Source organism: Symphalangus syndactylus, chromosome 6 (genome assembly GCF_028878055.3).
Source record: "Symphalangus syndactylus isolate Jambi chromosome 6, NHGRI_mSymSyn1-v2.1_pri, whole genome shotgun sequence".
NCBI lineage: Eukaryota > Metazoa > Chordata > Mammalia > Primates > Hylobatidae > Symphalangus > Symphalangus syndactylus.
In genome coordinates this window covers 151,095,357-151,123,233 of record NC_072428.2, presented here as the reverse complement: position 1 = coordinate 151,123,233, position 27,877 = coordinate 151,095,357, and positions in this window count along the sequence as shown.

The following is a 27,877-nucleotide window of genomic DNA, read 5'->3' as shown; positions in this document are numbered from 1 at the left end:
GTTTATATTTGGAGACATTCCTTTTTCCACTATTACCCTCTTAGCGCTCCGAATCTCCACTTGCATTTTCTACAGAAAGAGTGTTTCAGAACGGCTCAATCAAAACTAAGGTTCAAATCTTTTAGTTGAACAAACAGAACAGAAAGAAGTTTCACACAATTCTTCTGTGTAGTTTTTATTTGTAGACATTCTTTTTCCCAATATAGGCCTCTTAGCGCTCAGAATGTCCAATGGCAGTTTCTACAGAAAGAGTGTTTCAGAACGGCTCAATCAAAAGTAAGGTTCAACTCTGTTAGTTGAATGCACAGAACAGAAAGAAGTTGCATACAATGCTGCTGTGTAGTTTCTATTTGAACATATTCTCTTTTCCACTATTACCCACTTAGCGCTACGAATGTCCAGTTGCATTTTCTACAGACAGAGGGTTTCAAAACTGCTCAATCAAAAGTATGGTTTAACTCTGTTAGCTGAATGCTCAGATCAGAAAGAAGTTTCACAGAATGCTTCTGTGTAGTTTATATTTGAATATATTCCTTTTTCCACTACTACGCTCTTAGCGCTCCAAATGTCCAGTTGCATTTTCAACAGAAAGAGTGTTCAGATCTGCTCAATCAAAAGTATGGTTTAACTCTGTTAGCTGAATGCACAAATCAGAAAGAAGTTTCACCGAATGATTCTGTGTAGTTTATATTTGAAGACATTCCTTTTTCCACTATTACCCTCTTAGCGCTCCGAATCTCCACTTGCATTTTCTACAAAAAGAGTGTTTCATAACTGCTCAATCAAAAATATGTTTTATCTCTGTTAACTGAATTTACAGATCAGAAATAAGTTTCACAGAATGCATCTGTGTAGTTTTTATTTGAAGATATTCTTTTTCCCAATGTAGGCCTCTTAGCGCTTAGCATGTCCAATTGCAGTTTCTACAGAAAGAGTGTTTCAGAACGGCTCAATCAAAACTAAGGTTCAAATCTGTTAGTTGAATGCACAGAACAGAAAGAATTTTCACAGAATGCTACTGTGTAGTTTATTTTTGAATATATTCCTTTTTCCACTATTACCCTCTTAGCGCTCCGAATGTCCACTTGCATTTTCTACAGAAAGAGTGTTCAGAACTGCGCAATCAAAAGTATGGTTTAACTCTGTTAGCTTAATGAACATATCAGAAATAAGTTTCACACAATGCTTCTGTGTAGTTTTTATTTGAAGATATTATTTTTCCCAATATAGGCCTCTTAGCGCTCAGAATGTCCAATTGCAGTTTCTACAGAAAGAGTGTTTCAGAAAGGCTCAATCAAAAGTAAGGTTCAACTCTGTTAGTTGAATGCACAGAACAGAAAGAAGTTTCATACAATGCTTCTGTGTAGTTTATATTTGAACATATTCTTTTTTCCACTATTACCCACTTAGCGCTACGAATGTCCAGTTGCATTTTCTACAGACAGAGTGTTTCAAAACTGCTCAATCAAAAGTATGGTTTAACTCTGTTAGCTGAATGCTCAGATCAGAAAGAAGTTTCACAGAATGCTTCTGTGTAGTTTATATTTGAATATATTCCTTTTTCCACTACTACTCTCTTAGCGCTCCAAATGTCCAGTTGCATTTTCTACAGAAAGAGTGTTCAGATCTGCTCAATCAAAAATATGTTTTATCTCTGTTAACTGAATTTACAGAACAGAAATAAGTTTCACAGAATGCATCTGTGTAGTTTTTATTTGAAGATATTCTTTTTCCCAATATAGGCCTCTTAGGTCTTAGCATGTCCAATTGCAGTTTCTACAGAAAGAGTGTTTCAGAACGGCTCAATCAAAAGTAAGGTTCAACTCTGTTAGTTGAATGCACAGAACAGAAAGAATTTTCACAGAATGCTACTGTGTAGTTTATATTTGAATATATTCCTTTTTCCACTATTACCCTCTTAGCGCTCCGAATCTCCACTTGCATTTTCTACAAAAAGAGTGTTTCATAACTGCTCAATCAAAAATATGTTTTATCTCTGTTAACTGAATTTACAGAACAGAAATAAGTTTCACAGAATGCATCTGTGTAGTTTTTATTTGAAGATATTCTTTTTCCCAATATAGGCCTCTTAGGGCTTAGCATGTCCAATTGCAGTTTCTACAGAAAGAGTGTTTCAGAACGGCTCAATCAAAAGTAAGGTTCAACTCTGTTAGTTGAATGCACAGAACAGAAAGAATTTTCACAGAATGCTACTGTGTAGTTTATATTTGAATATATTCCTTTTTCCACTATTACCCTCTTAGCGCTCCGAATGTCCACTTGCATTTTCTACAGAAAGAGTGTTCAGAACTGCGCAATCCAAAGTATGGTTTAACTCTGTTAGCTTAATGAACATATCAGAAATAAGTTTCACACAATGCTTCTGTGTAGTTTTTATTTGAAGATATTATTTTTCCCAATAGAGGTCTCTTAGCGCTCAGAATGTCCAATTGCAGTTTCTATAGAAAGAGTGTTTCAGAAAGGCTCAATCAAAAGTAAGGTTCAACTCTGTTAGTTGAATGCACAGAAAAGAAAGAAGTTTCATACAGTGCTTCTGTGTAGTTTATATTTGAACATGTTCTTTTTTCAACTATTACCCACTTAGCGCTACGAATGTCCAGTTGCATTTTCTACAGACAGAGTGTTTCAAAACTGCTCAATCAAAAGTATGGTTTAACTCTGTTAGCTGAATGCTCAGATCAGAAAGAAGTTTCACAGAATGCTTCTGTGTAGTTTATATTTGAATATATTCCTTTTTCCACTACTACTCTCTTAGCGCTCCAAATGTCCAGTTGCATTTTCTACAGAAAGAGTGTTCAGATCTGCTCAATCAAAAGTATGGTTTAACTCTGTTAGCTGAATGCACAGATCAGAAAGAAGTTTCACAGAATGATTCTGTGTAGTTTATATTTGGAGACATTCCTTTTTCCACTATTACCCTCTTAGCGCTCCGAATCTCCACTTGCATTTTCTACAGAAAGAGTGTTTCAGAACGGCTCAATCAAAACTAAGGTTCAACTCTTTTAGTTGAACAAACAGAACAGAAAGAAGTTTCACACAATTCTTCTGTGTAGTTTTTATTTGTAGACATTCTTTTTCCCAATATAGGCCTCTTAGCGCTCAGAATGTCCAATTGCAGTTTCTACAGAAAGAGTGTTTCAGAACGGCTCAATCAAAAGTAAGGTTCAACTCTGTTAGTTGAATGCACAGAACAGAAAGAAGTTTCATACAATGCTTCTGTGTAGTTTATATTTGAACATATTCTCTTTTCCACTATTACCCACTTAGCGCTACGAATGTCCAGTTGCATTTTCTACAGACAGAGTGTTTCAAAACTGCTCAATCAAAAGTATGGTTTAACTCTGTTAGCTGAATGCTCAGATCAGAAAGAAGTTTCACAGAATGCTTCTTTGTAGTTTATATTTGAATATATTCCTTTTTCCACTACTACGCTCTTAGCGCTCCAAATGTCCAGTTGCATTTTCTACAGAAAGTGTGTTCAGATCTGCTCAATCAAAAGTATGGTTTAACTCTGTTAGCTGAAGGCACAGATCAGAAAGAAGTTTCACCGAATGATTCTGTGTAGTTTATATTTGAAGACATTACTTTTTCCACTATTACCCTCTTAGCGCTCCGAATCTCCACTTGCATTTTCTACAAAAAGAGTGTTTCATAACTGCTCAATCAAAAATATGTTTTATCTCTGTTAACTGAATTTACAGATCAGAAATATGTTTCACAGAATGCATCTGTGTAGTTTTTATTTGAAGATATTCTTTTTCCCAATGTAGGCCTCTTAGCGCTTAGCATGTCCAATTGCAGTTTCTACAGAAAGAGTGTTTCAGAACGGCTCAATCAAAAGTAAGGTTCAACTCTGTTAGTTGAATGCACAGAACAGAAAGAATTTTCACAGAATGCTACTGTGTAGTTTATATTTGAATATATTCCTTTTTCCACTATTACCCTCTTAGCGCTCCGAATGTCCACTTGCATTTTCTACAGAAAGAGTGTTCAGAACTGCGCAATCAAAAGTATGGTTTAACTCTGTTAGCTTAATGAACATATCAGAAATAAGTTTCACACAATGCTTCTGTGTAGTTTTTATTTGAAGATATTATTTTTCCCAATATAGGCCTCTTAGCGCTCAGAATGTCCAATTGCAGTTTCTACAGAAAGAGTGTTTCAGAAAGGCTCAATCAAAAGTAAGGTTCAACTCTGTTAGTTGAATGCACAGAACAGAAAGAAGTTTCATACAATGCTTCTGTGTAGTTTATATTTGAACATATTCTTTTTTCCACTATTACCCACTTAGCACTACGAATGTCCAGTTGCATTTTCTACAGACAGAGTGTTTCAAAACTGCTCAATCAAAAGTATGGTTTAACTCTGTTAGCTGAATGCTCAGATCAGAAAGAAGTTTCACAGAATGCTTCTGTGTAGTTTATATTTGAATATATTCCTTTTTCCACTACTACTCTCTTAGCGCTCCAAATGTCCAGTTGCATTTTCTACAGAAAGAGTGTTCAGATCTGCTCAATCAAAAGTATGGTTTAACTCTGTTAGCTGAATGCACAGATCAGAAAGAAGTTTCACAGAATGATTCTGTGTAGTTTATATTTGGAGACATTCCTTTTTCCACTATTACCCTCTTAGCGCTCCGAATCTCCACTTGCATTTTCTACAGAAAGAGTGTTTCAGAACGGCTCAATCAAAACTAAGGTTCAAATCTTTTAGTTGAACAAACAGAACAGAAAGAAGTTTCACACAATTCTTCTGTGTAGTTTTTATTTGTAGACATTCTTTTTCCCAATATAGGCCTCTTAGCGCTCAGAATGTCCAATGGCAGTTTCTACAGAAAGAGTGTTTCAGAACGGCTCAATCAAAAGTAAGGTTCAACTCTGTTAGTTGAATGCACAGAACAGAAAGAAGTTGCATACAATGCTGCTGTGTAGTTTCTATTTGAACATATTCTCTTTTCCACTATTACCCACTTAGCGCTACGAATGTCCAGTTGCATTTTCTACAGACAGAGGGTTTCAAAACTGCTCAATCAAAAGTATGGTTTAACTCTGTTAGCTGAATGCTCAGATCAGAAAGAAGTTTCACAGAATGCTTCTGTGTAGTTTATATTTGAATATATTCCTTTTTCCACTACTACGCTCTTAGCGCTCCAAATGTCCAGTTGCATTTTCAACAGAAAGAGTGTTCAGATCTGCTCAATCAAAAGTATGGTTTAACTCTGTTAGCTGAATGCACAAATCAGAAAGAAGTTTCACCGAATGATTCTGTGTAGTTTATATTTGAAGACATTCCTTTTTCCACTATTACCCTCTTAGCGCTCCGAATCTCCACTTGCATTTTCTACAAAAAGAGTGTTTCATAACTGCTCAATCAAAAATATGTTTTATCTCTGTTAACTGAATTTACAGATCAGAAATAAGTTTCACAGAATGCATCTGTGTAGTTTTTATTTGAAGATATTCTTTTTCCCAATGTAGGCCTCTTAGCGCTTAGCATGTCCAATTGCAGTTTCTACAGAAAGAGTGTTTCAGAACGGCTCAATCAAAACTAAGGTTCAAATCTGTTAGTTGAATGCACAGAACAGAAAGAATTTTCACAGAATGCTACTGTGTAGTTTATTTTTGAATATATTCCTTTTTCCACTATTACCCTCTTAGCGCTCCGAATGTCCACTTGCATTTTCTACAGAAAGAGTGTTCAGAACTGCGCAATCAAAAGTATGGATTAACTCTGTTAGCTTAATGAACATATCAGAAATAAGTTTCACACAATGCTTCTGTGTAGTTTTTATTTGAAGATATTATTTTTCCCAATATAGGCCTCTTAGGGCTCAGAATGTCCAATTGCAGTTTCTACAGAAAGAGTGTTTCAGAAAGGCTCAATCAAAAGTAAGGTTCAACTCTGTTAGTTGAATGCACAGAACAGAAAGAAGTTTCATACAATGCTTCTGTGTAGTTTATATTTGAACATATTCTTTTTTCCACTATTACCCACTTAGCGCTACGAATGTCCAGTTGCATTTTCTACAGACAGAGTGTTTCAAAACTGCTCAATCAAAAGTATGGTTTAACTCTGTTAGCTGAATGCTCAGATCAGAAAGAAGTTTCACAGAATGCTTCTGTGTAGTTTATATTTGAATATATTCCTTTTTCCACTACTACTCTCTTAGCGCTCCAAATGTCCAGTTGCATTTTCTACAGAAAGAGTGTTCAGATCTGCTCAATCAAAAGTATGGTTTAACTCTGTTAGCTGAATGCACAGATCAGAAAGAAGTTTCACAGAATGATTCTGTGTAGTTTATATTTGGAGACATTCCTTTTTCCACTATTACCCTCTTAGCGCTCCGAATCTCCACTTGCATTTTCTACAGAAAGAGTGTTTCAGAACGGCTCAATCAAAACTAAGGTTCAACTCTTTTAGTTGAACAAACAGAACAGAAAGAAGTTTCACACAATTCTTCTGTGTAGTTTTTATTTGTAGACATTCTTTTTCCCAATATAGGCCTCTTAGCGCTCAGAATGTCCAATGGCAGTTTCTACAGAAAGAGTGTTTCAGAACGGCTCAATCAAAAGTAAGGTTCAACTCTGTTAGTTGAATGCACAGAACAGAAAGAAGTTTCATACAATGCTTCTGTGTAGTTTATATTTGAACATATTCTCTATTCCACTATTACCCACTTAGCGCTACGAATGTCCAGTTGCATTTTCTACAGACAGAGTGTTTCAAAACTGCTCAATCAAAAGTATGGTTTAACTCTGTTAGCTGTATGCTCAGATCAGAAAGAAGTTTCACAGAATGCTTCTGTGTAGTTTATATTTGAATATATTCCTTTTTCCACTACTACGCTCTTAGCTCTCCAAATGTCCAGTTGCCTTTTCAACAGAAAGAGTGTTCAGATCTGCTCAATCAAAAGTATGGTTTAACTCTGTTAGCTGAATGCACAGATCAGAAAGAAGTTTCACCGAATGATTCTGTGTAGTTTATATTTGAAGACATTCCTTTTTCCACTATTACCCTCTTAGCGCTCCGAATCTCCACTTGCATTTTCTACAAAAAGAGTGTTTCATAACTGCTCAATCAAAAATATGTTTTATCTCTGTTAACTGAATTTACAGAACAGAAATAAGTTTCACAGAATGCATCTGTGTAGTTTTTATTTGAAGATATTCTTTTTCCCAATATAGGCCTCTTAGCGCTTAGCATGTCCAATTGCAGTTTCTACAGAAAGAGTGTTTCAGAACGGCTCAATCAAAAGTAAGGTTCAACTCTGTTAGTTGAATGCACAGAACAGAAAGAATTTTCACAGAATGCTACTGTGTAGTTTATATTTGAATATATTCCTTTTTCAACTATTACCCCCTTAGCGCTCCGAATGTCCACTTGCATTTTCTACAGAAAGAGTGTTCAGAACTGCGCAATCAAAATTATGGTTTAACTCTGTTAGCTTAATGAACATATCAGAAATAAGTTTCACACAATGCTTCTGTGTAGTTTTTATTTGAAGGTATTATTTTCCCAATAGAGGCCTCTTAGTGCTCAGAATGACCAATTGCAGTTTCTACAGAAAGAGTGTTTCAGAAAGGCTCAATCAAAAGTAAGGTTCAACTCTGTTAGTTGAATGCACAGAACAGAAAGAAGTTTCATACAATGCTTCTGTGTAGTTTATATTTGAACATATTCTTTTTTCCACTATTACCCACTTAGCGATACGAATGTCCAGTTGCATTTCCTACAGACAGAGTGTTTCAAAACTGCTCAATCAAAAGTATGGTTTAACTCTGTTAGCTGAATGCTCAGATCAGAAAGAAGTTTCACAGAATGCTTCTGTGTAGTTTATATTTGAATATATTCCTTTTTCCACTACTACTCTCTTAGCGCTCCAAATGTCCAGTTGCATTTTCTACAGAAAGAGTGTTCAGATCTGCTCAATCAAAAGTATGGTTTAACTCTGTTAGCTGAATGCTCAGATCAGAAACAAGTTTCACAGAATGATTCTGTGTAGTTTATATTTGGAGACATTCCTTTTTCCACTATTACCCTCTTAGCGCTCCGAATCTCCACTTGCATTTTCTACAGAAAGAGTGTTTCAGAACGGCTCAATCAAAACTAAGGTTCAACTCTTTTAGTTGAACAAACAGAACAGAAAGAAGTTTCACACAATTCTTCTGTGTAGTTTTTATTTGTAGACATTCTTTTTCCCAATATAGGCCTCTTAGCGCTCAGAATGTCCAATTGCAGTTTCTACAGAAAGAGTGTTTCAGAACGGCTCAATCAAAAGTAAGGTTCAACTCTGTTAGTTGAATGCACAGAACAGAAAGAAGTTTCATACAATGCTTCTGTGTAGTTTATATATGAACATATACTTTTTTCCACTATTACCCACTTAGCGCTACGAATGTCCAGTTGCATTTTCTACAGACAGAGTGTTTCAAAACTGCTCAATCAAAAGTATTTTTTAACTCTGTTAGCTGAATGCTCAGATCAGAAAGAAGTTTCACAGAATGCTTCTGTGTAGTTTATATTTGAATATATTACTTTTTCCACTACTACGCTCTTAGCGCTCCAAATGTCCAGTTGCATTTTCAACAGAAAGAGTGTTCAGATCTGCTCAATCAAAAGTATGGTTTAACTCTGTTAGCTGAATGCACAGATCAGAAAGAAGTTTCACCGAATGATTCTGTGTAGTTTATATTTGAAGACATTCCTTTTTCCACTATTACCTTCTTAGCGCTCCGAATCTCCACTTACATTTTCTACAAAAAGAGTGTTTCATAACTGCTCAATCAAAAATATGTTTTATCTCTGTTAACTGAATTTACAGATCAGAAATAAGTTTCACAGAATGCATCTGTGTAGTTTTTATTTGAAGATATTCTTTTTCCCAATGTAGGCCTCTTAGCGCTTAGCATGTCCAATTGCAGTTTCTACAGAAAGAGTGTTTCAGAACGGCTCAATGAAAAGTAAGGTTCAACTCTGTTAGTTGAATGCACAGAACAGAAAGAATTTTCACAGAATGCTACTGTGTAGTTTATATTTGAATATATTCCCTTTTCCACTATTACCCTCTTAGCGCTCCGAATGTCCACTTGCATTTTCTACAGAAAGAGTGTTCAGAACTGCGTAATCAAAAGTATGGTTTAACTCTGTTAGCTTAATGAACATATCAGAAATAAGTTTCACACAATGCTTCTGTGTAGTTTTTATTTGAAGATATTATTTTTCCCAATATAGGCCTCTTAGCGCTCAGAATGTCCAATTGCAGTTTCTACAGAAAGAGTGTTTCAGAAAGGCTCAATCAAAAGTAAGGTTCAACTCTGTTAGTTGAATGCACAGAACAGAAAGAAGTTTCATACAATGCTTCTGTGTAGTTTATATTTGAACATATTCTTTTTTCCACTATTACCCACTTAGCGCTACGAATGTCCAGTTGCATTTTCTACAGACAGAGTGTTTCAAAACTGCTCAATCATAAGTATGGTTTAATTCTGTTAGCTGAATGCTCAGATCAGAAAGAAGTTTCACAGAATGCTTCTGTGTAGTTTATATTTGAATATATTCCTTTTTCCACTACTACACTCTTAGCGCTCCAAATGTCCAGTTGCATTTTCTACAGAAAGAGTGTTCAGATCTGCTCAATCAAAAGTATGGTTTAACTCTGTTAGCTGAATGCACAGATCAGAAAGAAGTTTCACCGAATGATTCTGTGTAGTTTATATTTGAAGACATTCCTTTTTCCACTATTACCCTCTTAGCGCTCCGAATCTCCACTTGCATTTTCTACAAAAAGAGTGTTTCATAACTGCTCAATCAAAAATATGTTTTATCTCTGTTAACTGAATTTACAGATCAGAAATAAGTTTCACAGAATGCATCTGTGTAGTTTTTATTTGAAGATATTCTTTTTCCCAATGTAGGCCTCTTAGCGCTTAGCATGTCCTATTGCAGTTTCTACAGAAAGAGTGTGTCAGAACGGCTCAATCAAAAGTAAGGTTCAAATCTGTTAGTTGAATGCACAGAACAGAAAGAATTTTCACAGAATGCTACTGTGTAGTTTATTTTTGAATATATTCCTTTTTCCACTATTACCCTCTTAGCGCTCCGAATGTCCACTTGCATTTTCTACAGAAAGAGTGTTCAGAACTGCGCAATCAAAAGTATGGTTTAACACTGTTAGCTGAATGCACAGATCAGAAAGAAGTTTCACAGAATGATTCTGTGTAGTTTATATTTGGAGACATTCCTTTTTCCACTATTACCCTCTTAGCGCTCCGAATCTCCACTTGCATTTTCTACAGAAAGAGTGTTTCAGAACGGCTCAATCAAAACTAAGGTTCAACTCTTTTAGTTGAACAAACAGAACAGAAAGAAGTTTCACACAATTCTTCTGTGTAGTTTTTATTTGTAGACATTCTTTTTCCCAATATAGGCCTCTTAGCGCTCAGAATGTCCAATGGCAGTTTCTACAGAAAGAGTGTTTCAGAACGGCTCAATCAAAAGTAAGGTTCAACTCTGTTAGTTGAATGCACAGAACAGAAAGAAGTTTCATACAATGCTTCTGTGTAGTTTATATTTGAACATATTCTCTATTCCACTATTACCCACTTAGCGCTACGAATGTCCAGTTGCATTTTCTACAGACAGAGTGTTTCAAAACTGCTCAATCAAAAGTATGGTTTAACTCTGTTAGCTGTATGCTCAGATCAGAAAGAAGTTTCACAGAATGCTTCTGTGTAGTTTATATTTGAATATATTCCTTTTTCCACTACTACGCTCTTAGCTCTCCAAATGTCCAGTTGCCTTTTCAACAGAAAGAGTGTTCAGATCTGCTCAATCAAAAGTATGGTTTAACTCTGTTAGCTGAATGCACAGATCTGAAAGAAGTTTCACCGAATGATTCTGTGTAGTTTATATTTGAAGACATTCCTTTTTCCACTATTTCCCTCTTAGCGCTCCGAATCTCCACTTGCATTTTCTACAAAAAGAGTGTTTCATAACTGCTCAATCAAAAATATGTTTTATCTCTGTTAACTGAATTTACAGAACAGAAATAAGTTTCACAGAATGCATCTGTGTAGTTTTTATTTGAAGATATTCTTTTTCCCAATATAGGCCTCTTAGCGCTTAGCATGTCCAATTGCAGTTTCTACAGAAAGAGTGTTTCAGAACGGCTCAATCAAAAGTAAGGTTCAACTCTGTTAGTTGAATGCACAGAACAGAAAGAATTTTCACAGAATGCTACTGTGTAGTTTATATTTGAATATATTCCTTTTTCAACTATTACCCCCTTAGCGCTCCGAATGTCCACTTGCATTTTCTACAGAAAGAGTGTTCAGAACTGCGCAATCAAAAGTATGGTTTAACTCTGTTAGCTTAATGAACATATCAGAAATAAGTTTCACACAATGCTTCTGTGTAGTTTTTATTTGAAGGTATTATTTTTCCCAATAGAGGCCTCTTAGCGCTCAGAATGACCAATTGCAGTTTCTACAGAAAGAGTGTTTCAGAAAGGCTCAATCAAAAGTAAGGTTCAACTCTGTTAGTTGAATGCACAGAACAGAAAGAAGTTTCATACAATGCTTCTGTGTAGTTTATATTTGAACATATTCTTTTTTCCACTATTACCAACTTAGCGCTACGAATGTCCAGTTGCATTTTCTACAGACAGAGTGTTTCAAAACTGCTCAATCAAAAGTATGGTTTAACTCTGTTAGCTGAATGCTCAGATCAGAAAGAAGTTTCACAGAATGCTTCTGTGTAGTTTATATTTGAATATATTCCTTTTTCCACTACTACTCTCTTAGCGCTCCAAATGTCCAGTTGCATTTTCTACAGAAAGAGTGTTCAGATCTGCTCAATCAAAAGTATGGTTTAACTCTGTTAGCTGAATGCTCAGATCAGAAACAAGTTTCACAGAATGATTCTGTGTAGTTTATATTTGGAGACATTCCTTTTTCCACTATTACCCTCTTAGCGCTCCGAATCTCCACTTGCATTTTCTACAGAAAGAGTGTTTCAGAACGGCTCAATCAAAACTAAGGTTCAACTCTTTTAGTTGAACAAACAGAACAGAAAGAAGTTTCACACAATTCTTCTGTGTAGTTTCTATTTGTAGACATTCTTTTTCCCAATATAGGCCTCTTAGCGCTCAGAATGTCCAATTGCAGTTTCTACAGAAAGAGTGTTTCAGAACGGCTCAATCAAATGTAAGGTTCAACTCTGTTAGTTGAATGCACAGAACAGAAAGAAGTTTAATACAATGCTTCTGTGTAGTTTATATTTGAACATATACTTTTTTCCACTATTACCCACTTAGCGCTACGAATGTCCAGTTGCATTTTCTACAGACAGAGTGTTTCAAAACTGCTCAATCAAAAGTATTTTTTAACTCTGTTAGCTGAATGCTCAGATCAGAAAGAAGTTTCACAGAATGCTTCTGTGTAGTTTATATTTGAATATATTACTTTTTCCACTACTACGCTCTTAGCGCTCCAAATGTCCAGTTGCATTTTCAACAGAAAGAGTGTTCAGATCTGCTCAATCAAAAGTATGGTTTAACTCTGTTAGCTGAATGCACAGATCAGAAAGAAGTTTCACCGAATGATTCTGTGTAGTTTATATTTGAAGACATTCCTTTTTCCACTATTACCCTCTTAGCGCTCCGAATCTCCACTTACATTTTCTACAAAAAGAGTGTTTCATAACTGCTCAATCAAAAATATGTTTTATCTCTGTTAACTGAATTTACAGATCAGAAATAAGTTTCACAGAATGCATCTGTGTAGTTTTTATTTGAAGATATTCTTTTTCCCAATGTAGGCCTCTTAGCGCTTAGCATGTCCAATTGCAGTTTCTACAGAAAGAGTGTTTCAGAACGGCTCAATGAAAAGTAAGGTTCAACTCTGTTAGTTGAATGCACAGAACAGAAAGAATTTTCACAGAATGCTACTGTGTAGTTTATATTTGAATATATTCCCTTTTCCACTATTACCCTCTTAGCGCTCCGAATGTCCACTTGCATTTTCTACAGAAAGAGTGTTCAGAACTGCGCAATCAAAAGTATGGTTTAACTCTGTTAGCTTAATGAACATATCAGAAATAAGTTTCACACAATGCTTCTGTGTAGTTTTTATTTGAAGATATTATTTTTCCCAATATAGGCCTCTTAGCGCTCAGAATGTCCAATTGCAGTTTCTACAGAAAGAGTGTTTCAGAAAGGCTCAATCAAAAGTAAGGTTCAACTCTGTTAGTTGAATGCACAGAACAGAAAGAAGTTTCATACAATGCTTCTGTGTAGTTTATATTTGAACATATTCTTTTTTCCACTATTACCCACTTAGCGCTACGAATGTCCAGTTGCATTTTCTACAGACAGAGTGTTTCAAAACTGCTCAATCATAAGTATGGTTTAATTCTGTTAGCTGAATGCTCAGATCAGAAAGAAGTTTCACAGAATGCTTCTGTGTAGTTTATATTTGAATATATTCCTTTTTCCACTACTACACTCTTAGCGCTCCAAATGTCCAGTTGCATTTTCTACAGAAAGAGTGTTCAGATCTGCTCAATCAAAAGTATGGTTTAACTCTGTTAGCTGAATGCACAGATCAGAAAGAAGTTTCACCGAATGATTCTGTGTAGTTTATATTTGAAGACATTCCTTTTTCCACTATTACCCTCTTAGCGCTCCGAATCTCCACTTGCATTTTCTACAAAAAGAGTGTTTCATAACTGCTCAATCAAAAATATGTTTTATCTCTGTTAACTGAATTTACAGATCAGAAATAAGTTTCACAGAATGCATCTGTGTAGTTTTTATTTGAAGATATTCTTTTTCCCAATGTAGGCCTCTTAGCGCTTAGCATGTCCAATTGCAGTTTCTACAGAAAGAGTGTTTCAGAACGGCTCAATCAAAAGTAAGGTTCAAATCTGTTAGTTGAATGCACAGAACAGAAAGAATTTTCACAGAATGCTACTGTGTAGTTTATTTTTGAATATATTCCTTTTTCCACTATTACGCTCTTAGCGCTCCGAATGTCCACTTGCATTTTCTACAGAAAGAGTGTTCAGAACTGCGCAATCAAAAGTATGGTTTAACTCTGTTAGCTGAATGCTCAGAACAGAAAGAAGTTTCACAGTATGCTTCTGTGTAGTTTATATTTGAATATATTCCTTTTTCCACTACTACTCTCTTAGCGCTCCAAATGTCCAGTTGCATTTTCTACAGAAAGAGTGTTCAGATCTGCTCAATCAAAAGTATGGTTTAACACTGTTAGCTGAATGCACAGATCAGAAAGAAGTTTCACAGAATGATTCTGTGTAGTTTATATTGGGAGACATTCCTTTTTCCACTATTACCCTCTTAGTGCTCCGAATCTCCACTTGCATTTTCTACAGAAAGAGTGTTTCAGAACGGCTCAATCAAAACTAAGGTTCAACTCTTTTAGTTGAACAAACAGAACAGAAAGAAGTTTCACACAATTCTTCTGTGTAGTTTTTATTTGTAGACATTCTTTTTCCCAATATAGGCCTCTTAGCGCTCAGAATGTCCAATGGCAGTTTCTACAGAAAGAGTGTTTCAGAACGGCTCAATCAAAAGTAAGGTTCAACTCTGTTAGTTGAATGCACAGAACAGAAAGAAGTTTCATACAATGCTTCTGTGTAGTTTATATTTGAACATATTCTCTTTTCCACTATTACCCACTTAGCGCTACGAATGTCCAGTTGCATTTTCTACAGACAGAGTGTTTCAAAACTGCTCAATCAAAAGTATGGATTAACTCTGTTAGCTGAATGCTCAGATCAGAAAGAAGTTTCACAGAATGCTTCTTTGTAGTTTATATTTGAATATATTCCTTTTTCCACTACTACGCTCTTAGCGCTCCAAATGTCCAGTTGCATTTTCTACAGAAAGTGTGTTCAGATCTGCTCAATCAAAAGTATGGTTTAACTCTGTTAGCTGAATGCACAGATCAGAAAGAAGTTTCACCGAATGATTCTGTGTAGTTTATATTTGAAGACATTCCTTTTTCCACTATTACCCTCTTAGCGCTCCGAATCTCCACTTGCATTTTCTACAAAAAGAGTGTTTCATAACTGCTCAATCAAAAATATGTTTTATCTCTGTTAACTGAATTTACAGATCAGAAATAAGTTTCACAGAATGCATCTGTGTAGTTTTTATTTGAAGATATTCTTTTTCCCAATGTAGGCCTCTTAGCGCTTAGCATGTCCAATTGCAGTTTCTACAGAAAGAGTTTTTCAGAACGGCTCAATCAAAAGTAAGGTTCAACTCTGTTAGTTGAATGCACAGAACAGAAAGTATTTTCACAGAATGCTACTGTGTAGTTTATATTTGAATATAATCCTTTTTCCACTATTACCCTCTTAGCGCTCCGAATGTCCACTTGCATTTTCTACAGAAAGAGTGTTCAGAACTGCGCAATCAAAAGTATGGTTTAACTCTGTTAGATTAATGAACATATCAGAAATAAGTTTCACACAATGCTTCTGTGTAGTTTTTATTTGAAGATATTATTTTTCCCAATATAGGCCTCTTAGGGCTCAGAATGTCCAATTGCAGTTTCTACAGAAAGAGTGTTTCAGAAAGGCTCAATCAAAAGTAAGGTTCAACTCTGTTAGTTGAATGCACAGAACAGAAAGAAGTTTCATACAATGCTTCAGTGCAGTTTATATTTGAACATATTCTTTTTTCCACTATTACCCACTTAGCGCTACGAATGTCCAGTTGCATTTTCTACAGACAGAGTGTTTCAAAACTGCTCAATCAAAAGTATGGTTTAACTCTGTTAGCTGAATGCTCAGATCAGAAAGAAGTTTCACAGAATGCTTCTGTGTAGTTTATATTTGAATATATTCCTTTTTCCACTACTACTCTCTTAGCGCTCCAAATGTCCAGTTGCATTTTCTACAGAAAGAGTGTTCAGATCTGCTCAACCAAAAGTGTGGTTTAACTCTGTTAGCTGAATGCACAGATCAGAAATAATTTTCACAGAATGATTCTGTGTAGTTTATATTTGGAGACATTCCTTTTTCCACTATTACCCTCTTAGCGCTCCGAATCTCCACTTGCATTTTCTACAGAAAGAGTGTTTCAGAACGGCTCAATCAAAACTAAGGTTCAACTCTTTTAGTTGAACAAACAGAACAGAAAGAAGTTTCACACAATTCTTCTGTGTAGTTTTTATTTGTAGACATTCTTTTTCCCAATATAGGCCTCTTAGCGCTCAGAATGTCCAATGGCAGTTTCTACAGAAAGAGTGTTTCAGAACGGCTCAATCAAAAGTAAGGTTCAACTCTGTTAGTTGAATGCACAGAACAGAAAGGAGTTTCATACAATGCTTCTGTGTAGTTTATATTTGAACATATTCTCATTTCCACTATTACCCACTTAGCGCTACGAATGTCCAGTTGCATTTTCTACAGACAGAGTGTTTCAAAACTGCTCAATCAAAAGTATGGTTTAACTCTGTTAGCTGTATGCTCAGATCAGAAAGAAGTTTCACAGAATGCTTCTGTGTAGTTTATATTTGAATATATTCCTTTTTCCACTACTACGCTCTTAGCGCTCCAAATGTCCAGTTGCATTTTCAACAGAAAGAGTGTTCAGATCTGCTCAATCAAAAGTATGGTTTAACTCTGTTAGCTGAATGCACAGATCAGAAAGAAGTTTCACCGAATGATACTGTGTAGTTTATATTTGAAGACATTCCTTTTTCCACTATTACCCTCTTAGCGCTCCGAATCTCCACTTGCATTTTCTACAAAAAGGGTGTTTAATAACTGCTCAATCAAAAATATGTTTTATCCCTGTTAACTGAATTTACAGATCAGAAATAAGTTTCACAGAATGCATCTGTGTAGTTTTTATTTGAAGATATTCTTTTTCCCAATGTAGGCCTCTTAGCGCTTAGCATGTCCAATTGCAGTTTCTACAGAAAGAGTGTTTCAGAACGGCTCAATCAAAAGTAAGGTTCAACTCTGTTAGTTGAATGCACAGAACAGAAAGAATTTTCACAGAATGCTACTGTGTAGTTTATATTTGAATATATTCTTTTTCCACTATTACCCTCTTAGCGCTCCGAATGTCCACTTGCATTTTCTACAGAAAGAGTGTTCAGAACTGCGCAATCAAAAGTATGGTTTAACTCTGTTAGCTTAATGAACATATCAGAAATAAGTTTCACACAATGCTTCTGTGTAGTTTTTATTTGAAGATATTATTTTTCCCAATAGAGGCCTCTTAGCGCTCAGAATGTCCAATTGCAGTTTCTACAGAAAGAGTGTTTTAGAACGGCTCAATCAAAAGTAAGGTTCAACTCTGTTAGTTGAATGCACAGAACAGAAAGAAGTTTCATACAATGCTTCTGTGTAGTTTATATTTGAACATATTCTTTTTTCCACTATTACCCACGTAGCGCTACGAATGTCCAGTTGCATTTTCTACAGACAGAGTGTTTCAAAACTGCTCAATCAAAAGTATGGTTTAACTCTGTTAGCTGAATGCTCAGATCAGAAAGAAGTTTCACAGAATGCTTCTGTGTAGTTTATATTTGAATATATTCCTTTTTCCACTACTACTCTCTTAGCGCTCCAAATGTCCAGTTGCATTTTCTACAGAAAGAGTGTTCAGATCTGCTCAATCAAAAGTATGGTTTAACTCTGTTAGCTGAATGCACAGATCAGAAAGAAGTTTCACAGAATGATTCTGTGTAGTTTATATTGGGAGACATTCCTTTTTCCACTATTACCCTCTTAGTGCTCCGAATCTCCACTTGCATTTTCTACAGAAAGAGTGTTTCAGAACGGCTCAATCAAAACTAAGGTTCAACTCTTTTAGTTGAACAAACAGAACAGAAAGAAGTTTCACACAATTCTTCTGTGTAGTTTTTATTTGTAGACATTCTTTTTCCCAATATAGGCCTCTTAGCGCTCAGAATGTCCAATGGCAGTTTCTACAGAAAGAGTGTTTCAGAACGGCTCAATCAAAAGTAAGGTTCAACTCTGTTAGTTGAATGCACAGAACAGAAAGAAGTTTCATACAATGCTTCTGTGTAGTTTATATTTGAACATATTCTCTTTTCCACTATTACCCACTTAGCGCTACGAATGTCCAGTTGCATTTTCTACAGACAGAGTGTTTCAAAACTGCTCAATCAAAAGTATGGATTAACTCTGTTAGCTGAATGCTCAGATCAGAAAGAAGTTTCACAGAATGCTTCTTTGTAGTTTATATTTGAATATATTCCTTTTTCCACTACTACGCTCTTAGCGCTCCAAATGTCCAGTTGCATTTTCTACAGAAAGTGTGTTCAGATCTGCTCAATCAAAAGTATGGTTTAACTCTGTTAGCTGAATGCACAGATCAGAAAGAAGTTTCACCGAATGATTCTGTGTAGTTTATATTTGAAGACATTCCTTTTTCCACTATTACCCTGTTAGCGCTCCGAATCTCCACTTGCATTTTCTACAAAAAGAGTGTTTCATAACTGCTCAATCAAAAATATGTTTTATCTCTGTTAACTGAATTTACAGATCAGAAATAAGTTTCACAGAATGCATCTGTGTAGTTTTTATTTGAAGATATTCTTTTTCCCAATGTAGGCCTCTTAGCGCTTAGCATGTCCAATTGCAGTTTCTACAGAAAGAGTTTTTCAGAACGGCTCAATCAAAAGTAAGGTTCAACTCTGTTAGTTGAATGCACAGAACAGAAAGTATTTTCACAGAATGCTACTGTGTAGTTTATATTTGAATATAATCCTTTTTCCACTATTACCCTCTTAGCGCTCCGAATGTCCACTTGCATTTTCTACAGAAAGAGTGTTCAGAACTGCGCAATCAAAAGTATGGTTTAACTCTGTTAGATTAATGAACATATCAGAAATAAGTTTCACACAATGCTTCTGTGTAGTTTTTATTTGAAGATATTATTTTTCCCAATATAGGCCTCTTAGGGCTCAGAATGTCCAATTGCAGTTTCTACAGAAAGAGTGTTTCAGAAAGGCTCAATCAAAAGTAAGGTTCAACTCTGTTAGTTGAATGCACAGAACAGAAAGAAGTTTCATACAATGCTTCAGTGCAGTTTATATTTGAACATATTCTTTTTTCCACTATTACCCACTTAGCGCTACGAATGTCCAGTTGCATTTTCTACAGACAGAGTGTTTCAAAACTGCTCAATCAAAAGTATGGTTTAACTCTGTTAGCTGAATGCTCAGATCAGAAAGAAGTTTCACAGAATGCTTCTGTGTAGTTTATATTTGAATATATTCCTTTTTCCACTACTACTCTCTTAGCGCTCCAAATGTCCAGTTGCATTTTCTACAGAAAGAGTGTTCAGATCTGCTCAACCAAAAGTGTGGTTTAACTCTGTTAGCTGAATGCACAGATCAGAAAGAATTTTCACAGAATGATTCTGTGTAGTTTATATTTGGAGACATTCCTTTTTCCACTATTACCCTCTTAGCGCTCCGAATCTCCACTTGCATTTTCTACAGAAAGAGTGTTTCAGAACGGCTCAATCAAAACTAAGGTTCAACTCTTTTAGTTGAACAAACAGAACAGAAAGAAGTTTCACACAATTCTTCTGTGTAGTTTTTATTTGTAGACATTCTTTTTCCCAATATAGGCCTCTTAGCGCTCAGAATGTCCAATGGCAGTTTCTACAGAAAGAGTGTTTCAGAACGGCTCAATCAAAAGTAAGGTTCAACTCTGTTAGTTGAATGCACAGAACAGAAAGGAGTTTCATACAATGCTTCTGTGTAGTTTATATTTGAACATATTCTCATTTCCACTATTACCCACTTAGCGCTACGAATGTCCAGTTGCATTTTCTACAGACAGAGTGTTTCAAAACTGCTCAATCAAAAGTATGGTTTAACTCTGTTAGCTGTATGCTCAGATCAGAAAGAAGTTTCACAGAATGCTTCTGTGTAGTTTATATTTGAATATATTCCTTTTTCCACTACTACGCTCTTAGCGCTCCAAATGTCCAGTTGCATTTTCAACAGAAAGAGTGTTCAGATCTGCTCAATCAAAAGTATGGTTTAACTCTGTTAGCTGAATGCACAGATCAGAAAGAAGTTTCACCGAATGATACTGTGTAGTTTATATTTGAAGACATTCCTTTTTCCACTATTACCCTCTTAGCGCTCCGAATCTCCACTTGCATTTTCTACAAAAAGGGTGTTTAATAACTGCTCAATCAAAAATATGTTTTATCCCTGTTAACTGAATTTACAGATCAGAAATAAGTTTCACAGAATGCATCTGTGTAGTTTTTATTTGAAGATATTCTTTTTCCCAATGTAGGCCTCTTAGCGCTTAGCATGTCCAATTGCAGTTTCTACAGAAAGAGTGTTTCAGAACGGCTCAATCAAAAGTAAGGTTCAACTCTGTTAGTTGAATGCACAGAACAGAAAGAATTTTCACAGAATGCTACTGTGTAGTTTATATTTGAATATATTCTTTTTCCACTATTACCCTCTTAGCGCTCCGAATGTCCACTTGCATTTTCTACAGAAAGAGTGTTCAGAACTGCGCAATCAAAAGTATGGTTTAACTCTGTTAGCTTAATGAACATATCAGAAATAAGTTTCACACAATGCTTCTGTGTAGTTTTTATTTGAAGATATTATTTTTCCCAATAGAGGCCTCTTAGCGCTCAGAATGTCCAATTGCAGTTTCTACAGAAAGAGTGTTTTAGAACGGCTCAATCAAAAGTAAGGTTCAACTCTGTTAGTTGAATGCACAGAACAGAAAGAAGTTTCATACAATGCTTCTGTGTAGTTTATATTTGAACATATTCTTTTTTCCACTATTACCCACGTAGCGCTACGAATGTCCAGTTGCATTTTCTACAGACAGAGTGTTTCAAAACTGCTCAATCAAAAGTATGGTTTAACTCTGTTAGCTGAATGCTCAGATCAGAAAGAAGTTTCACAGAATGCTTCTGTGTAGTTTATATTTGAATATATTCCTTTTTCCACTACTACTCTCTTAGCGCTCCAAATGTCCAGTTGCATTTTCTACAGAAAGAGTGTTCAGATCTGCTCAATCAAAAGTATGGTTTAACTCTGTTAGCTGAATGCACAGATCAGAAAGAAGTTTCACAGAATGATTCTGTGTAGTTTATATTGGGAGACATTCCTTTTTCCACTATTACCCTCTTAGTGCTCCGAATCTCCACTTGCATTTTCTACAGAAAGAGTGTTTCAGAACGGCTCAATCAAAACTAAGGTTCAACTCTTTTAGTTGAACAAACAGAACAGAAAGAAGTTTCACACAATTCTTCTGTGTAGTTTTTATTTGTAGACATTCTTTTTCCCAATATAGGCCTCTTAGCGCTCAGAATGTCCAATTGCAGTTTCTACAGAAAGAGTGTTTCAGAACGGCTCAATCAAAAGTAAGGTTCAACTCTGTTAGTTGAATGCACAGAACAGAAAGAAGTTTCATACAATGCTTCTGTGTAGTTTATATTTGAACATATTCTTTTTTCCACTATTACCCACTTAGCGCTACGAATGTCCAGTTGCATTTTCTACAGACAGAGTGTTTCAAAACTGCTCAATCAAAGGTATGGTTTAACTCTGTTAGCTGAATGCTCAGATCAGAAAGAAGTTTCACAGAATGGTTCTGTGTAGTTTATATTTGAATATATTACTTTTTCCACTACTACGATCTTAGCGCTCCAAATGTCCAGTTGAATTTTCTACAGAAAGAGTGTTCAGATCTGCTCAATCAAAAGTATGGTTTAACTCTGTTAGCTGAATCCACAGATCAGAAAGAAGTTTCAACGAATGATTCTGTGTAGTTTATATTTGAAGACATTCCTTTTTCCACTGTTACCCTCTTAGCGCTCCGAATCTCCACTTGCATTTTCTACAAAAAGAGTGTTTCATAACTGCTCAATCAAAAATATGTTTTATATCTGTTAACTGAATTTACAGATCAGAAATAAGTTTCACAGAATGCATCTCTGTAGTTTTTATTTGAAGATATTCTTTTTCCCAATGTAGGCCTCTTAGCGCTTAGCATGTCCAATTGCAGTTACTACAGAAAGAGTGTTTCAGAACGGCTCAATCAAAAGTAAGGTTCAACTCTGTTAGTTGAATGCACAGAACAGAAAGAATTTTCACAGAATGCTACTGTGTAGTTTATATTTGAATATATTCCTTTTTCCACTATTACCCTCTTAGCGCTCCGAATGTCCACTTGCATTTTCTACAGAAAGAGTGTTCAGAACTGCGCAATCAAAAGTATGGTTTAACTCTGTTAGCTTAATGAACATATCAGAAATAAGTTTCACACAATGCTTCTGTGTAGTTTTTATTTGAAGATATTATTTTTCCCAATAGAGGCCTCTTAGCGCTCAGAATGTCCAATTGCAGTTTCTACAGAAAGAGTGTTTCAGAAAGGCTCAATCAAAAGTAAGGTTCAACTCTGTTAGTTGAATGCACAGAACAGAAAGAAGTTTCATACAATGCTTCTGTGTAGTTTATATTTGAACATATTCTTTTTTCCACTATTACCCTCTTAGCGCTACGAATATCCAGTTGCATTTTCTACAGACAGAGTGTTTCAAAACTGCTCAATCAAAAGTATGGTTTAACTCTGTTAGCTGAATGCTCAGATCAGAAAGAAGTTTCACAGAATGCTTCTGTGTAGTTTATATTTGAATATATTCCTTTTTCCACTACTACTCTCTTAGCGCTCCAAATGTCCAGTTGCATTTTCTACAGAAAGAGTGTTCAGATCTGCTCAATCAAAAGTATGGTTTAACTCTGTTAGCTGAATGCACAGATCAGAAAGAAGTTTCACAGAATGATTCTGTGTAGTTTATATTTGGAGACATTCTTTTTCCACTATTACCCTCTTAGCGCTCCCAAACTCCACTTGCATTTTCTACAGAAAGACTGTTACAGAACGGCTCAATCAAAACTAAGGTTCAACTCTTTTAGTTGAACAAACAGAACAGAAAGAAGTTTCACACAATTCTTCTGTGTAGTTTTTATTTGTAGACATTATTTTTCCCAATATAGGCCTCTTAGCGCTCAGAATGTCCAATTGCAGTTTCTACAGAAAGAGTGTTTCAGAACGGCTCAATCAAAAGTAAGGTTCAACTCTGTTAGTTGAATGCACAGAACAGAAAGAAGTTTCATACAATGTTTCTGTGTAGTTTATATTTGAACATATTCTTTTTTCCACTATTACCCACTTAGCGCTACGAATGTCCAGTTGCATTTTCTACAGACAGAGTGTTTCAAAACTGCTCAATCAAAAGTATGGTTTAACTCTGTTAGCTGAATGCTCAGATCAGAAAGAAGTTTCACAGAATGCTTCTGTGTAGTTTATATTTGAATATATTCCTTTTTCCACTACTACGCTCTTAGCGCTCCAAATGTCCAGTTGCATTTTCAACAAAAAGAGTGTTCAGATCTGCTCAATCAAAAGTATGGTTTAACTCTGTTAGCTGAATGCACAGATCAGAAAGAAGTTTCACCGAATGATTCTGTGTAGTTTATATTTGAAGACATTCCTTTTTCCACTATTACCCTGTTAGCGCTCCGAATCTCCACTTGCATTTTCTACAAAAAGAGTGTTTCATAACTGCTCAATCAAAAATATGTTTTATCTCTGTTAACTGAATTTACAGATCAGAAATAAGTTTCACAGAATGCATCTGTGTAGTTTTTATTTGAAGATATTCTTTTTCCCAATGTAGGCCTCTTAGCGCTTAGCATGTCCAATTGCAGTTTCTACAGAAAGAGTGTTTCAGAACGGCTCAATCAAAAGTAAGGTTCAACTCTGTTAGTTGAATGCACAGAACAGAAAGTATTTTCACAGAATGCTACTGTGTAGTTTATATTTGAATATATTCCTTTTTCCACTATTACCCTCTTAGCGCTCGGAATGTCCACTTGCATTTTCTACAGAAAGAGTGTTCAGAACTGCGCAATCAAAAGTATGGTTTAACTCTGTTAGATTAATGAACATATCAGAAATAAGTTTCACACAATGCTTCTGTGTAGTTTTTATTTGAAGATATTATTTTTCCCAATATAGGCCTCTTAGGGCTCAGAATGTCCAATTGCAGTTTCTACAGAAAGAGTGTTTCAGAAAGGCTCAATCAAAAGTAAGGTTCAACTCTGTTAGTTGAATGCACAGAACAGAAAGAAGTTTCATACAATGCTTCAGTGTAGTTTATATTTGAACATATTCTTTTTTCCACTATTACCCACTTAGCGCTACGAATGTCCAGTTGCATTTTCTACAGACAGAGTGTTTCAAAACTGCTCAATCAAAAGTATGGTTTAACTCTGTTAGCTGAATGCTCAGATCAGAAAGAAGTTTCACAGAATGCTTCTGTGTAGTTTATATTTGAATATATTCCTTTTTCCACTACTACTCTCTTAGCGCTCCAAATGTCCAGTTGCATTTTCTACAGAAAGAGTGTTCAGATCTGCTCAACCAAAAGTATGGTTTAACTCTGTTAGCTGAATGCACAGATCAGAAAGAATTTTCACAGAATGATTCTGTGTAGTTTATATTTGGAGACATTCCTTTTTCCACTATTACCCTCTTAGCGCTCCGAATCTCCACTTGCATTTTCTACAGAAAGAGTGTTTCAGAACGGCTCAATCAAAACTAAGGTTCAACTCTTTTAGTTGAACAAACAGAACAGAAAGAAGTTTCACACAATTCTTCTGTGTAGTTTTTATTTGTAGACATTCTTTTTCCCAATATAGGCCTCTTAGCGCTCAGAATGTCCAATGGCAGTTTCTACAGAAAGAGTGTTTCAGAACGGCTCAATCAAAAGTAAGGTTCAACTCTGTTAGTTGAATGCACAGAACAGAAAGGAGTTTCATACAATGCTTCTGTGTAGTTTATATTTGAACATATTCTCTTTTCCACTATTACCCACTTAGCGCTACGAATGTCCAGTTGCATTTTCTACAGACAGAGTGTTTCAAAACTGCTCAATCAAAAGTATGGTTTAACTCTGTTAGCTGTATGCTCAGATCAGAAAGAAGTTTCACAGAATGCTTCTGTGTAGTTTATATTTGAATATATTCCTTTTTCCACTACTACGCTCTTAGCGCTCCAAATGTCCAGTTGCATTTTCAACAGAAAGAGTGTTCAGATCTGCTCAATCAAAAGTATGGTTTAACTCTGTTAGCTGAATGCACAGATCAGAAAGAAGTTTCACCGAATGATACTGTGTAGTTTATATTTGAAGACATTCCTTTTTCCACTATTACCCTCTTAGCGCTCCGAATCTCCACTTGCATTTTCTACAAAAAGGGTGTTTAATAACTGCTCAATCAAAAATATGTTTTATCTCTGTTAACTGAATTTACAGATCAGAAATAAGTTTCACAGAATGCATCTCTGTAGTTTTTATTTGAAGATATTCTTTTTCCCAATGTAGGCCTCTTAGCGCTTAGCATGTCCAATTGCAGTTACTACAGAAAGAGTGTTTCAGAACGGCTCAATCAAAAGTAAGGTTCAACTCTGTTAGTTGAATGCACAGAACAGAAAGAATTTTCACAGAATGCTACTGTGTAGTTTATATTTGAATATATTCCTTTTTCCACTATTACCCTCTTAGCGCTCCGAATGTCCACTTGCATTTTCTACAGAAAGAGTGTTCAGAACTGCGCAATCAAAAGTATGGTTTAACTCTGTTAGCTTAATGAACATATCAGAAATAAGTTTCACACAATGCTTCTGTGTAGTTTTTATTTGAAGATATTATTTTTCCCAATAGAGGCCTCTTAGCGCTCAGAATGTCCAATTGCAGTTTCTACAGAAAGAGTGTTTCAGAAAGGCTCAATCAAAAGTAAGGTTCAACTCTGTTAGTTGAATGCACAGAACAGAAAGAAGTTTCATACAATGCTTATGTGTAGTTTATATTTGAACATATTCTTTTTTCCACTATTACCCACTTAGCGCTACGAATATCCAGTTGCATTTTCTACAGACAGAGTGTTTCAAAACTGCTCAATCAAAAGTATGGTTTAACTCTGTTAGCTGAATGCTCAGATCAGAAAGAAGTTTCACAGAATGCTTCTGTGTAGTTTATATTTGAATATATTCCTTTTTCCACTACTACTCTCTTAGCGCTCCAAATGTCCAGTTGCATTTTCTACAGAAAGAGTGTTCAGATCTGCTCAATCAAAAGTATGGTTTAACTCTGTTAGCTGAATGCACAGATCAGAAAGAAGTTTCACAGAATGATTCTGTGTAGTTTATATTTGGAGACATTCTTTTTCCACTATTACCCTCTTAGCGCTCCCAAACTCCACTTGCATTTTCTACAGAAAGACTGTTACAGAACGGCTCAATCAAAACTAAGGTTCAACTCTTTTAGTTGAACAAACAGAACAGAAAGAAGTTTCACACAATTCTTCTGTGTAGTTTTTATTTGTAGACATTCTTTTTCCCAATATAGGCCTCTTAGCGCTCAGAATGTCCAATTGCAGTTTCTACAGAAAGAGTGTTTCAGAACGGCTCAATCAAAAGTAAGGTTCAACTCTGTTAGTTGAATGCACAGAACAGAAAGAAGTTTCATACAATGTTTCTGTGTAGTTTATATTTGAACATATTCTTTTTTCCACTATTACCCACTTAGCGCTACGAATGTCCAGTTGCATTTTCTACAGACAGAGTGTTTCAAAACTGCTCAATCAAAAGTATGGTTTAACTCTGTTAGCTGAATGCTCAGATCAGAAAGAAGTTTCACAGAATGCTTCTGTGTAGTTTATATTTGAATATATTCCTTTTTCCACTACTACGCTCTTAGCGCTCCAAATGTCCAGTTGCATTTTCAACAAAAAGAGTGTTCAGATCTGCTCAATCAAAAGTATGGTTTAACTCTGTTAGCTGAATGCACAGATCAGAAAGAAGTTTCACCGAATGATTCTGTGTAGTTTATATTTGAAGACATTCCTTTTTCCACTATTACCCTCTTAGCGCTCCGAATCTCCACTTGCATTTTCTACAAAAAGAGTGTTTCATAACTGCTCAATCAAAAATATGTTTTATCTCTGTTAACTGAATTTACAGATCAGAAATAAGTTTCACAGAATGCATCTGTGTAGTTTTTATTGGAAGATATTCTTTTTCCCAATGTAGGCCTCTTAGCGCTTAGCATGTCCAATTGCAGTTTCTACAGAAAGAGTGTTTCAGAACGGCTCAATCAATAGTAAGGTTCAACTCTGTTAGTTGAATGCACAGAACAGAAAGAATTTTCACAGAATGCTACTGTGTAGTTTATATTTGAATATATTCCTTTTTCCACTATTACCCTCTTAGCGCTCCGAATGTCCACTTGCATTTTCTACAGAAAGAGTGTTCAGAACTGCGCAATCAAAAGTATGGTTTAACTCTGTTAGCTTAATGAACATATCAGAAATAAGTTTCACACAATGCTTCTGTGTAGTTTTTATTTGAAGATATTATTTTTCCCAATAAGGCCTCTTAGCGCTCAGAATGTCCAATTGCAGATTCTACAGAAAGAGTGTTTCAGAAAGGCTCAATCAAAGGTAAGGTTCAACTCTGTTAGTTGAATGCACAGAACAGAAAGAAGTTTCATACAATGCTTCTGTGTAGTTTATATTTGAACATATTCTTTTTTCCACTATTACCCACTTAGCGCTACGAATATCCAGTTGCATTTTCTACAGACAGAGTGTTTCAAAACTGCTCAATCAAAAGTATGGTTTAACTCTGTTAGCTGAATGCTCAGATCAGAAAGAAGTTTCACAGAATGCTTCTGTGTAGTTTATATTTGAATATATTCCTTTTTCCACTACTACTCTCTTAGCGCTCCAAATGTCCA